The 13,419-nt window shown below is 33.5% G+C and overlaps 1 pseudogene; it reads right to left on the reverse strand.

The window, feature by feature from the left end:
• Positions 1–2,732: 2,732 nt before the first annotated feature.
• LOC125056787 lies at positions 2,733–9,080 on the reverse strand (annotated as a pseudogene).
• Between the last annotated feature and the right edge of the window lie 4,339 nt (positions 9,081–13,419).

Below are 13,419 nucleotides of genomic sequence, written 5' to 3' on the forward strand. Positions count from 1 at the left end.
TTTTAAATTTGAAAAAATTATGGTGTGTTCTGAACACTATAATTAATTTATTCCCGTTGAAAATTTTACTTAAAGTTAATTTTTCATCAAGTTAAATAATTGTTAACTAACGAAATTTTCTCGAACGACCGTCTTAATTGTAAGTGAAAAAAAATGTTTAAATAATGGTCGTAAAAATATTTCGCTTCGTAGAGCCTTTCTTACATACATACTTAACAAGATCGTGCCATAAAAGTTAAAAAAATATTTATACTTTGTTTATAAAAACTTTTTTACTTAAACGAAAACTTAAAAATCCATGTAATGTTGTTAAAATATTTTTTTTTTTCTAAATCATCATATAATCGTTTTTTTATTAATACAAGATATTTATTGATTTGCAAAAAAAACATTCCCGCCATTTGTTGATAAATTTTTTTTAAACAAATTGATTAAATCAATATTTAAAAAAAAAATTTTAACACAACTTTATTACATTAAAAATTTTATGATTTTTAAAAAAAATTTTTCCTTAATAACAATTTTTAATTGTTTATAATCGTTTTTTTTAATTTGAAAAAATTTTTTAATTTTAAATAAAAGTAATATTCATGATAGTCAAAAAATTTACAAAAAAAATTTTTTTATACTTTGTTATAAATGGTTGTTTTTGTTAATTTTAGAAGTTTTAGAAAAAAAAAATAAAAAAAGTTGAATATTTGTTTATAACAACTTGGTAAGTTATTGGAAATATGCTCCTCTTTCAGAATCTTTATTTGAAATTTCTGAAATATTAATAGTTTATTAAATATTGGCAAAAAAATTATGCCATTTTTTTTTCATCTTTAATTGTCTATAACTTTTGCAATTTTTTATGTGCTAATACACGCTTTTAGCACATTTTTCTAGACGTCATTCCGGATCCAATGAGCTATCGCACATAATTTTAAGAGCAGTATCTCTATTTTGTTCCATTTTCAACTTGTCGACTAGACTATAAGATAAAAAAAAGAAAGTTGATAAGACAACAAATACATTATGTCAAAAAATAAAAATTTACCTTGCCAGAACCCCTCCACTAACACCTGAACTTCATGATATAGTATTAAAGTTCAAATTGACTTTTAAGTATTACTACGAATATTATGTATGGGAATTTAGAAAAGTGTTGTTTTTAGACTTTTTCACTCAATTTTTTTAATTTTTCTCTCCGTAAGAACCATCCTGGTACTTCAAAGAATATTATTAAAAAAATAGGCCAAATCGGTCAAGCCGTTTTCATGTTATGTCGTGACAACGGGAAACGGGTTTCATTTTTATATATATAGATTAGGGTACAAAGTCTTTCCACGATAATCTACCAAGTACACTTTTCAGAAGTGAAACTTCTTTGGCAAACTAATTTTTAACTCTTGTTCATATTAAAACACATCTAAAACTTCAGATTTCCGAGACTTAGAGGGAAGGAAAAAGGAAGATATTTTAGGAATGTAATAATAAATTTAATTGTCATTAAAATATTAAAAGTGTCGAAAATTAATACAAATAATAAATTTAATTTCTTTAATGTATTTCTTCGATAATAAAAACAAGTGGCTTATTAATTTACAATTCGTCATTTGAGATTTCAATAAATTATTTTGCATAAAATAATTAATACTAATAGTTCATAAATTCCCTTTACGAAATTTTAATTTTAAAAATATAATTTTATAAGGAAATTCACCCTTTCTAACTCTCTCTCAATCGGTCTCAATCAACACACATAACACAATATTAAATACTAAGAAAATATACAACATTTTTGTTTCTCGTCTACTGATACATATATTATTGTTCGTTCATAATCTTAAATTGTCATATTATAAGTTCCTCAGGTGCTAGTAATAAATTTCACATATATCGAAGCATTATCAATAATATTTATCAATATATACTAGTCCGTAGAATAAATATTTTCTTGTAACTTAAATATATATATTTTGTGTGATTGTGTGGAACAAGTACAATTTAAATATAGTATGTTAGTTTTGTTAAAAAGTTAAATTAAGATGATGTTTTACAACTACAAGAGACTTTCCTTCAACATCATTGTATTTCCTTTGTACAAGACACTTTAGGGCCATGGGGTTCAAGTGTCTAATTAAAGATTTAAGAGAAAGGCGCCTGGTAGATAGCACCGGTGACCCGAGCTGGTGCTTTCCTCGTTCAACGAATAAGTATCTCAATACAGCGTGGAAATGCCAGCATAAGAGGTTCACTGCCACATTGACCAAATTTTCTCATTTATTTTAGGGTTTTAATTATTTAATTATATTATTATGTACAACTTGGGTTAAGATACTTTTTTTATAGTTAATTAAATATAAATAAAATATATTTTCTATAGGATATACTTACCTAATTTATACAAAAAGGCTTCATTCAGTTGACTGTATTTAAATACAAGCAAGATAAATTAAGTTTATGTCATACTATACAGAATTTTAAAAAATCAGCCCTGCGATTCTGTAACTCACTTTTCGAACGCACACAGCGGTTTTCGAATCGGCGGTCGCTCTCAAATCAGTCGTGAAACAGTCATTTTATGATTTGGCATTCTGAAAAGGTGGGAGCTTGTAGTTTATTGTTTTTCAGATCTATCGCAGGGCAGATCTATTTGTTACATAATAAAATCAGCATTGTAACACATGATAGCGGATAAATAAAAGACATAAAAAGTATTTAATTGATATAATTTCATAAATGTAATAAGGAAAAATTACAATGCTATTAGTTTCTGAGTACGAATCTAGCTCCAGTTTTAATACCCTCCCAAGTTTCGATTCCAGCTTGTTCAATGAACTCAGGGTCTACAAGAAAGCCTAGAATGGGTAAGCCTATTCTGGACGCTGGAAGCTCATAGATGTAAGATAGAGGAATGCCAATAGAATGGGCATAGTCGTTGGTGGTACCTGAACTCTTGTACATAATCATAGCTGAATTTCCCACTCTATAGTCTCTGTTATGGGCAACTTTAACCGCGTCAATAGCTTGAGCCATATTCACACCGGCTAGATGAAGAGTCAAGGCATTTGACGGTAATTCTTCCGAGCCGTAACCGTAGAGGATCATGCTGCCATAGCTGTGGAGGTCTATGAATAGTTGGGTACGGTTGCTGTATTGATCAAAGATGGTTTTGACAGCTTGGGTTTCCGGTTCAGAGAATGCGCTTCGACCGTGGAAGACTACGGCGCAGACAAAGTCGCTAGACCACCGACTCCAATTGTAGTCAAAGTTCCTGTTCAGATCTACGCCAGTGCAAATGTCAAGAGGCATGTAGCCGGTGGCTCGGTTCTTACGCCAGAATCTTTCCTAAAAGTAAATCAAAGAAGAATATATAATAGTATAAATAATAATAGTAATAGCTTATTATTCCTTCCTATTGTGTATTCCTGCTTCAGATTTTGGTATACAACTAAGGCCATTTCTGAAAATAACACTCGCAAAAAAAGACAAACGTAAATATATCAAATCGGATTTGTTGATGTTGTCGTATTAATTTAATCACTTTTAACATGGGCTATAAATCATTCTGGCCACTCGAGTGTTATTATTTTTATTACGAGAAAATATAATGGCATTGACAGCTACTACCTTGATGGTTAGCAATCGCTACCTTAAATGAGCTTTCTGTTTTCAAATTTGCTTTGTTGTTTTTGGTAATATTTACAGACGAAAACAACGATTTTGGACGGATCATACTCAAGAAATTAACTAATAAAGAGTTTTTTTTTTCCTTTTGTTTATAACAGGGGCAAATGGGCAGAAGCTCATCTGATGTTAAGTGATGGACACTCTCAATGCCCGCGTTGGCGGCCTTTTTGAAGAATTGTACTTTTCTTTTCAAAGTCGAATTGGTTCGAGTCTTGAACTTGACCTACAAAACGAGAAACTTCTGCCATTCCCTCTCCTGTCCCAGAGTGACACATGTTGGAGTGACCGAACCAGAGGTTGAGTGAGTACTTAGTATCTTGTACTTGTAATTTAATAATAACTAAGTCAATCTATAACATACTTCTCCATGAGAAGCTACATATCCATCAGGGTTGGCAACTGGCAGAATAATCCAATCAATTTCGTTCACCAGGTCTGCATCAGTTATGTCAGTAACAAGTTTCTGGATGGCGTATAGACTGGCTGGCAGAGTCACCCACTCAGAGCCATGTAGTAAAGATTGGATAAATACTACTGGCTTATTGGTGTCCTGGAATTAAGCGATTTCAAAAAAAATCAGTTAAAGACACGTTAATAGTTTTATATGAAATAATTTTTTTTTTGGCAATTATTTTCTTTTTATGTGCAAAATTACTATCTAATAACTTCAGTGCAGTGTTGGCCTAGTGGATTCAGCGTACAACTCTCTTCCCTGAGGTCGTAGGTTCGAGTTCGAATTCTGGTGCACCAGAATTTCTTTCTATGTGCCCATTTGCACGAACGATGAAGGAAAACATCGTGAGGAAACCAGCTTGCCTCAGACCCAAAAATTCAGCAACGTGTATCAGGCACAGGAGTCTGATTCCCTGCTTGCCTATTTGATCGACAAATGATCAAACAGATACAGAAATCTGAAGCCCACGCCTAAAAAGGTTGTAGGGCCATTGATTTATTTCTCATTACTAATAATTACGAAACACATTGTTGTCAGACATCGAAGATTGAAAGATAATAATAATCCCTTAGATGGTACATGTTTCTTGCTCACCTGGAAGTTGGTTGTGGAGATCTTCAGGTACCGAATGGGTCGGTTTTCGAAGCTTTGTCCCGCTGTTACTAAAGTGACGAGTGTTGGAAATCTCACTGTCAACGCCTGGAGGTACGCTTCCACCTATAAAATTTAGTTTTAGAAGAAATTCAGTTTTAGTAGAAGCTAATATTATCATAAATCATCAACTACCTCACCAAGTACTAGTAGTAGTATTTGCGAACCAGTTCGACTTGCTTGCAAGCCTTCTGGCAGTATGAGTGTCCATAAGCGACGATGTACACCTTTATAAATAAGGAAAAATTACAGGCACATCACAAATACAAGATATTTAAAAAAATATATAAAAGTTTTTGTTTTGTTTCAGTCCATAAATATATCAATGATAAGATTTTTTATACATAATTTTTACTGGGCGTGAATAACGAATTTCTTCTATTCCAATTTTGACCTTACCTCTTCCAAAGTATGAATCTTATCAAAGGTCAAACTCCCACTGGCAGGTGCAGACCTGCTGTTCACAGCGGCTTTGCTAAGCTTTTCGTGTTCAGCTTCCAAGTACCTTAAAAGTCATAATAAAGTGTAGTACTGAAAATGTTTTTTTTATTCTCACAAGTCCCTGTTAATAAGTGAACCATTTTTCCTATGTCATATTTGTCACTATTATAAAATAAAAATACCTACAACCGACTAGAACTTTTTAATTAAAAAGCCGACATTAAGTGTCCATGGGCGGCGTTACATCAGACGAGCCTTATAGCTCACTTCAACGCACACATAGAACTCAATCTATTAAAAAAAAAAACCTAAAAGTAACATAATCCCGACGCTTCGGCACGAGTTTTAGTAATTGCGTGTAATATTTCAGTAATAATCGTGAAAGCTGTGAATCTGATTACCAAACCCTCCTATGAGATGACGCATCGATCATCTAGATCTGTCCCTAGACGAATGAGCGCTCCTTAAAATAATATACAAAAAACGACGTCGAATTAACGTCCTTATCAGCTTTTAAAAGTCGGTTAAAACATAGGCTATCTATTTGCAAATTTCGATTTCAGCACTTTTCACCAATATAGTACGAAATTTGTCCAACAAACGATACTTGCAAAAAATAATGAAAACAAACCAAATCTGTATGAATCACAAGGTCGAACAGAGATCAATTGAACGCTTCACTTCTTTGTACAAATTAAACGAACCTTTCGCTTAATTCACTTAAGACAGAGCAGTCTTGAATTTAAACTGTCCACAGATTATTACAATCCGTTGGCGAAACTAAAACTCCAATTTCAAAATCCTATATCTCAAGTCATATGATATAAATAAAATTTATCAACGCTTACTTGGAAAAACAAGCATGGTCTCCAGTATGGCACTAACAATTTTTGAAGTGAAACTTCTTTAGGCGCATGAGGGTAAAATTTTTACGGAACGTCACGAAGATGGGCAGCGTTTTTGTCGAAGAAAAGGGAGAGAGCTATTGAGACCGATTGAGAGAGAGTAAGAAGGGTAAATTAAATTATAGTAATTCTATTTTTAAAATTAAAATTTCGTAAAGATTTTATGAAATATTAGTATTTTATATTTTATGCAAAATAATTTTTTGAAATCTCAAATGACGAATTGTAATTTAAAATGCCACGTGTTTTTATTATCCAAGAAATAAATTTTAGAATAGTTATCTCTGCGGAACTGTAAGTAAGAGGGGTGGAATGGATCAATTTCAGGGGAAAATTTATTAGCTAACGGACACATTCCAGGAATGGCAAAACCTAGGCCGGTGATGCGGAAGAGAAAGACAAAAGGTTTAATAGGATGAAAAGATATACACTTATACATAAGCTAAAGTATGATTGATATATTTATTTTTACAAAAAATCAAATCATGTTGTTGAATATTCCTACTGTTGTTATTAATCTGTGTGTTGATGTAAACTGAAGTATCATGAATAAAGTGAATTTCGTAACGAATTCAGGAGATAAAATGTACCCTGCTTCTTTACTTTTACTTTCATGTCGCTTTTATTGACACTAGTTTTTGATATATAATGGCAATCATAAACGACAAAAAATTAAAAAAAAAACACTTTATTAATGTCTGTTGTCCGATATCGGTCTTAGGTAAAATTTAGAGCGAAGTCTTAGAGAGATCTATGACTCCCGTCAAAATCCAATAATATTTTGACATACGTGTCAAATTCTTAGTGCAAAGACTCTGAACTGTTATAATAATGAAGCCCTTTTGTTTCCATTTCCAAACTAAGAAAATACGTTTAAATTTATTGATATATCTTTTTGAAGTGGAACTTCTTTAGAATCGTTGTGATTTCAAACCGGATGCAACGGAAAAAGCGACAGTAAAAAGAGACAGACGCATAAATTCGTAGGATTTAGCGTGGGTAAGAATGAGATGGGAAGAATTGTGCAGTGTATAAACTTTAAATTGGCGTGTATTTGATCATTTTCTGAATTAAAAAAACATAGATGTGCAAAAAATTAAATAAGTAATAATCATCGAATTTCAAACTTCCATTATTTTAGTTTTTATCAAATTAAAGATTGATATTGATATTAAACTTATAAATGAAAATTTAACATAGTCCTACATTTAGTTAGTGAAAAAATTATAATTTACATATTATTCATTATAAAAACTTTGTTTTTGATGGTTCTACCACGTGTGAATTGCACACATGAGTTTTTTTTATTCTTGTTCCTCCAGCTATTTCCAAATATCTTTAACCATGGTTTTCTTTCTCCTTTCGCTTCCTGCTAACGATTCTTCTACCCACCTTTATTAAGGGCGCCCTCTTCTCCTTCTTCCCCTTGGTCCTACCCATATAGTTGTCTTCCACCTTTTATCTGTGCATCTTTCTATAAGCCCATTGGCACTTCTGTTTAAGGGCATAATGTTAACATTGGTTTTACATCTTACTTTTCACTTTTTACGTTTGTAGTTTTCTTATTTTTAGTACGCTTCTTTCCATTGCTTCTTTCCATTGCTTATTTTTGTGTTGTATGTTCCCCTTATACATTATGTAAATTTTCTAAAATTTATGTGTTAGTTTACATACTGTGTTTCGTTAACAACTTACTATTCGTTTTAGGTAATCCATTATTCGTTAATGATTTAAGTTTCTTAAGTAAACAATTAAATTTTTAAAAATTAATAACTATGTATGTTACATAGGAATTTTTGAAAGACTCAGGTACAAAAATGGTTTAGAACTAGTATAGACCCTACCTATAACTACTTCTCATGGTAATTATTTCTTGAAAATACTAACCAATGGAACAAACCATGTCAACCTAACGGCCTAACAAAGTGCGTGAACTTTTATTTTACCCATTTAATTGAAATATGGGATGAGTATACTTACGGCTTAACATCTTCCACTTCTATAGAATACTCAAGCCATGAAACAGCAGTGTGGCTTCGACTAACGGGCGTAGTTGCTTCGGGACCAGCACTATAGCTTCATTGCCCGGCGCTGCTCGCTGCCAGAAGTCCAAACTGTTTGCAACCTCCAAATTGTGCAGTATCAGCGCTTGTTTTTCCGTCTTCACGGATATGCGATACACAGCATGTCTGTAATGAAGAAGTATGACTGTTAAACTTCTAATAATTGTATCAAAATATAAATTAGCTGTGCTGGAGGCAAATGCTAATACCCTGGACTGCGAAGTGCACCAATACATCGAACCTGACCCAACGCCGTATACTGATTCTCCTGTCTACCATATGCCGACAGTGATATAAGATTTCGGCCATACAATGCGCAGAGGCGATGAGAACTTGGAGAAAGTGATCGTGGTTGGTAACAAAGAAGCAAAAGATCACGTGATCGTCCTCAAAACTATACACTTTTATAAGAGAGGTGCTGTATATATAACATAATTCAAAATAAATTTGAACAACGGAAATGTTCTAATAAGCAGCGTTTAGAGCGTGACAAAGATTTTTTTTTCTAGCTTAATTGGAGAACTGCCTTGCGATTCTGTAACTCACTTCACAGCGGCGGTCGCGCTCAAATCAGTCGTAAAGCAGTCATTTTAAGATTTGGCATTCTGATTCAATAAACTACAAGCTACCTCCTAATCATGTGTTCAAAAAGTGAGTTCCAGAATCGCAAGGATGTAGAACCGCCATACTGGTACAAATGACTAAATATTTTGTACCAGTTCTGGGTTCACCGGTACTATTTACCAGGCGCCAACATAAATCTTTAATTAGCACTTAGTACACTAAACTTACCCTTCATACAACTCATATTTAGCAAGAACAACACCCAAAACAATTAAGCAGATAGCGTAACGCAACATTTTCGTTTTCTGTTTGTTATTATAGTAACTTGAATTTATATATTTGTAAAATATTTGATTATCTTAATCGGTTACAATTAATAGATAAAAAAACGTGATTCATATAGTAATGACTTTGCAAAATAGCGTTTATCTCGAATAATTTTGGATTAAATATTTGGGGTACATATGATTAGTTAATCCAGAATTTAATTATTTGTAATGAGTAATTTTCCTCTATCGAGTTAACTTTGTGCATGCATGCGATTAATTCATTTGCTTAAAAAATTTGTTTATTATGGAACATAAGATCACTTATTCCACGTCATTAAATTTGAATAGGTAAACATCCCTACTCATCGGCAAAGAAGACAGAGGGTGTCGAGAGAAAAAGCCGGAGTAAAAAACTCTCATAGCCCAATACAGCTTGAGATAAAACATTGCTAGCCACGGGGTCGCCGTAAATCCAAAAAAAAAAACGCTGAAAGATTGACTACATAAAATAAAACAGAAATTGTTATCACTGTCTGTGTCTCTCTTTTTGGGTAATCCTTTTGAGCCAGAGAGTAGCAACGGTCAGACCTTCGTAATTTAATAAAAGCTGTAACAGGTGAGTTGTACCATTATTGTACTGCCTTAATACGTACAAACAATATACAAGAAAACCGATAATTACTTAATAAAAATAAGGATTTTTGTGCAGCAATGGATTTACAAGGCCGAAACTTACAGGTTGCAAAACATATTTTGTTTTTTTTTGAGCCTACTCGACGCCCGTAAAGGGTAGGCATCACCCATCGACACCCATTTTAGTTGGCGTTGCCGGACTTTAAATGTGGTTATAGAATCTTTCTTCCTGTTAAAACTTTGATTGTTTTTACACAGAAACATTTATATACCTACATATATTTAATCTCTTTGCATCGAATATAAACAGTTATACATCATTAAAAAAATAATAATAATGACAACAATAATGATAAATAGAAGTAATTTAACAAATAACACACAAATATAAAATTTATTATCTGTGTGTTAACACCCCAAGCGTCTTATACATATATGTAAAGTGACTTTAAATGTGGTTATAGAATCTTTCTTCCCGTTTAAACTTTGAATGTTTTTACACAGAAACATTTATATACCCATACTTGATCTCTTTGCACCGACTATTAACAGTTATACAACATTAACAAACAGTTAAAAAAATACAAAGTGACAACAGCAATGTATGTAGATAGAAGTAATTTAACAAACCACACACAAATCTATAATTGTCTCTTTGTAAACTCCAAACGTTTCTTAAATATGTAAACAAGTTGTATAGGTTCGCCTACTTGTTACGCCATTAAAATATCCTAAAAGTTACGAGATAAAATTTATTATACCGTCTAAGTAGGCGCATTTTAAATGTATGTTTGTGTTGCACTCAACACAGGCCCTCCTCCATTGTTGACCCCTGCATAACGATGCTCTCAGCTTACAAGCCGACTTTTATATTACACCGCACACTAATGAGGATACTATCTGAAATAGACTGTTTTGTGTATGGTCCTCAGGTGGAGATTTTTTAAAAATACAGGTTTTTGTGGTCTATGTGGTTTTCAAAAACATTATTATTAGATACTAGCTGGCCTGGTGAACATCGTACCGCCTTACGGCCTGGCCACGGGGATCGGCGGTGCGAACGGCGATGCGGGAGGCGAGGCGACCATTCGCGCGGGGCCGTTTGCAGGCCACGGACCAGTCACGTTTGCCGCCGCGACCAGTAAGGAAGTTCGACAGCGAAATGTCTTTATCGAAATCATCTCGATATTGCTTGGAAAGTAATAGCTTTTGGTGCAAGACCTAATATTTGGAGAAATTGTCGAGAATTCCACAAGAAGTATGAGAAATTCAGAATATATCCAGAATTATTTTTTTGAGTATACCAGAATGAGTATTGAAACCTTCAATTATATTCTTATGAATATTCAACCAGAATTGGAGAAAAAAGTTAATGCAAATAGAATTTTAAGTGCCGCTGAAAAATTGTTTTTGAGATTAAGGTATATTAAATTAATGCTGTGGATGGCCAGACTTCCAAATAGCTGGTCTAGCCAGTATTTCAGTAACAAAAAACTCTGTATTCATTTTTCGCCGCGACCACGACTAAACTTATTTATTCCCTTCTCTATTCGCCGCGACTGCCGCTCGACTCCGTGGCTTGCACCGTACTGATTCATGCATTTGTTTCGCTCGCCCGTCGCGACGTCAGTCGCCCGCGCGATTCGCTCGGTACATTTCGCCGGTCGCACTGCGCGTGGCTTGATTAGTACATTGCTATGAGTTTATTTCAGTCGCTAGACGCATCGCGGTTCGCACCGCGCGAATATTCGCGTCGGCGAATGTCCCGTGGCCAGGCTGTTACAGTCCATTCTTTATTGACGTGATAACGTCTTTAAAATCGTTTTAGTCGGGTGACATGTTCAGAAACTTGTGTCACACCAAAACCTCACGAGCGCGATCGCTTAGTCGGGTGACATGTTCAGAAACTTGTGTCACACCAAAACCTCACGAGCGCGATCGCTTAGTCGGGTGACATGTTCAGAAACTTGTGTCACACCAAAACCTCACGAGCGCGATCGCAGGTATAACGAGAGAGAGACGGACCGATCTCCCATCTCTCTCACTCTAGCGGCATACAAACGAATGGAGATTTGTATGAATGTATGTATGAAGAAAAATGTATATCATAGTCGAATAAGTAAACTTGTCATTTTACACCCGAAATTTATCATCAAAAGTGTGAATAAAACGATAGATGTAATTTAAAATTTGAAAAAATTGTTATCTTCATTAATTTCTTACTTCCCAAAAACTTATATCACCAATAAGACGTTATCACGTAAACATCTCGATCGTAAACCTACTTTACAAACAACCAATATATATATTTTTTTTTAAATACTTATTCTGCTATTCGGGACACCGGTCTAGCTAGTAAGATAGAAAAAGAAAGTTGATAAGACAACAAAAGCATTATGTCAAAAATAAAAATTTACCTTCCCGGAAGCCCTCCACTAACACTTGAACTCTATGATATGGTATTAAAGTTCAAATTGACTTTTAAGTATTATTACGAATATTTTGTATGGGAATATAGAAAAGTTGTTTTTAGAGTTTTTCACTAATTTTTTTTAATTTTTCTCTCCGTAAGAACCATCCTCGTACTTCAAGGAATATTATTTAAAAAAATCAGACAAATCGGTCAAGCCGTTTTCATGTTATGTCGTGACAACGAAAAACGGGTTTCATTTTTATATATATAGATTAGGGTACACACAGTCTTTTTAACTCTTGTTCATATTAATACAAATCTAAAACTTTAGATTTCCGAGACTTGGAGGGAAAAAGCAAGATATGTTAGGAATTTCATGAATTTAATTGTCACTAAAATATTAAGTGTCGAAAATGATTACAAATAATACTTAAATTTAGTTTATTTAATGTATTTCTTCGATAATATAAACAAGTGGCATTTTAATTTACAATTCGTCATTTGAGAGTTCAATAAATTATTTTGCATAAAATAATTAATAGTAATATTTCATAAATTTTCGTTACGAAATTTTAATTTTAAAAATATAATTTCTATAAGGAAATTCACCCTTTCTCACTCTCTCTCAATCGGTCTTAATCGCTCTCTCCCTTTTCTTCGACACAAACTCTGCACATCTTCGTGTCTTCTTTTTAAAAATTGGCGGCGTACAGTTGCATATGAGGCAAAGAGAGCCGGAAAGACTTTGCAGAGAGGTGAAATACGAGGCTCAAGATCAAACACGATAGCGATCAAATCTTAATCAATTACGATAAACAAATAAAAAAAAAGATAAACAAAAAGTTAACAATCCTTACTAATCTTTATTAGTCATCACATTCGAAATATCATTTCAAATGTTTAAAAATGACGCCAACATCTTCTTTTTTATTGATAAAAATACACACAAAAACAAAACAACCACAAAATACATTTTTTAATGTGACAGGCACTTAAATGCAAACATGCCATACACGTAGAGATCATACAAATATTAATATTAATTAAAAACTAATAAAAAATTAAATTACAAAAAACTAAACAAAAATCGTTTTTTTGTGTGAGGGAAGCAACTATGGACATCCAGACCTAGCTCGTTTATAAGAATGCTTATAGTATTAACAGACGATCGAACTTGGTACGGGCCGGATAACGGATTGGTATGGCGTACCAAATCCGCTACTCACAACACACGGCCGGATCTCGCATTCCCCGCGTGGCGTGTACACAGTTCAGACGTCATGCCTCCGACGTTATCCAAGCGCGCTAAAATTGCGATTGTTGTTGCGGCAACAGTAATGCCGCCACAAAT

This window comes from Pieris napi, chromosome 15 (genome assembly GCF_905475465.1).
Source record: "Pieris napi chromosome 15, ilPieNapi1.2, whole genome shotgun sequence".
Classification (NCBI taxonomy): Eukaryota; Metazoa; Arthropoda; class Insecta; order Lepidoptera; family Pieridae; genus Pieris; species Pieris napi.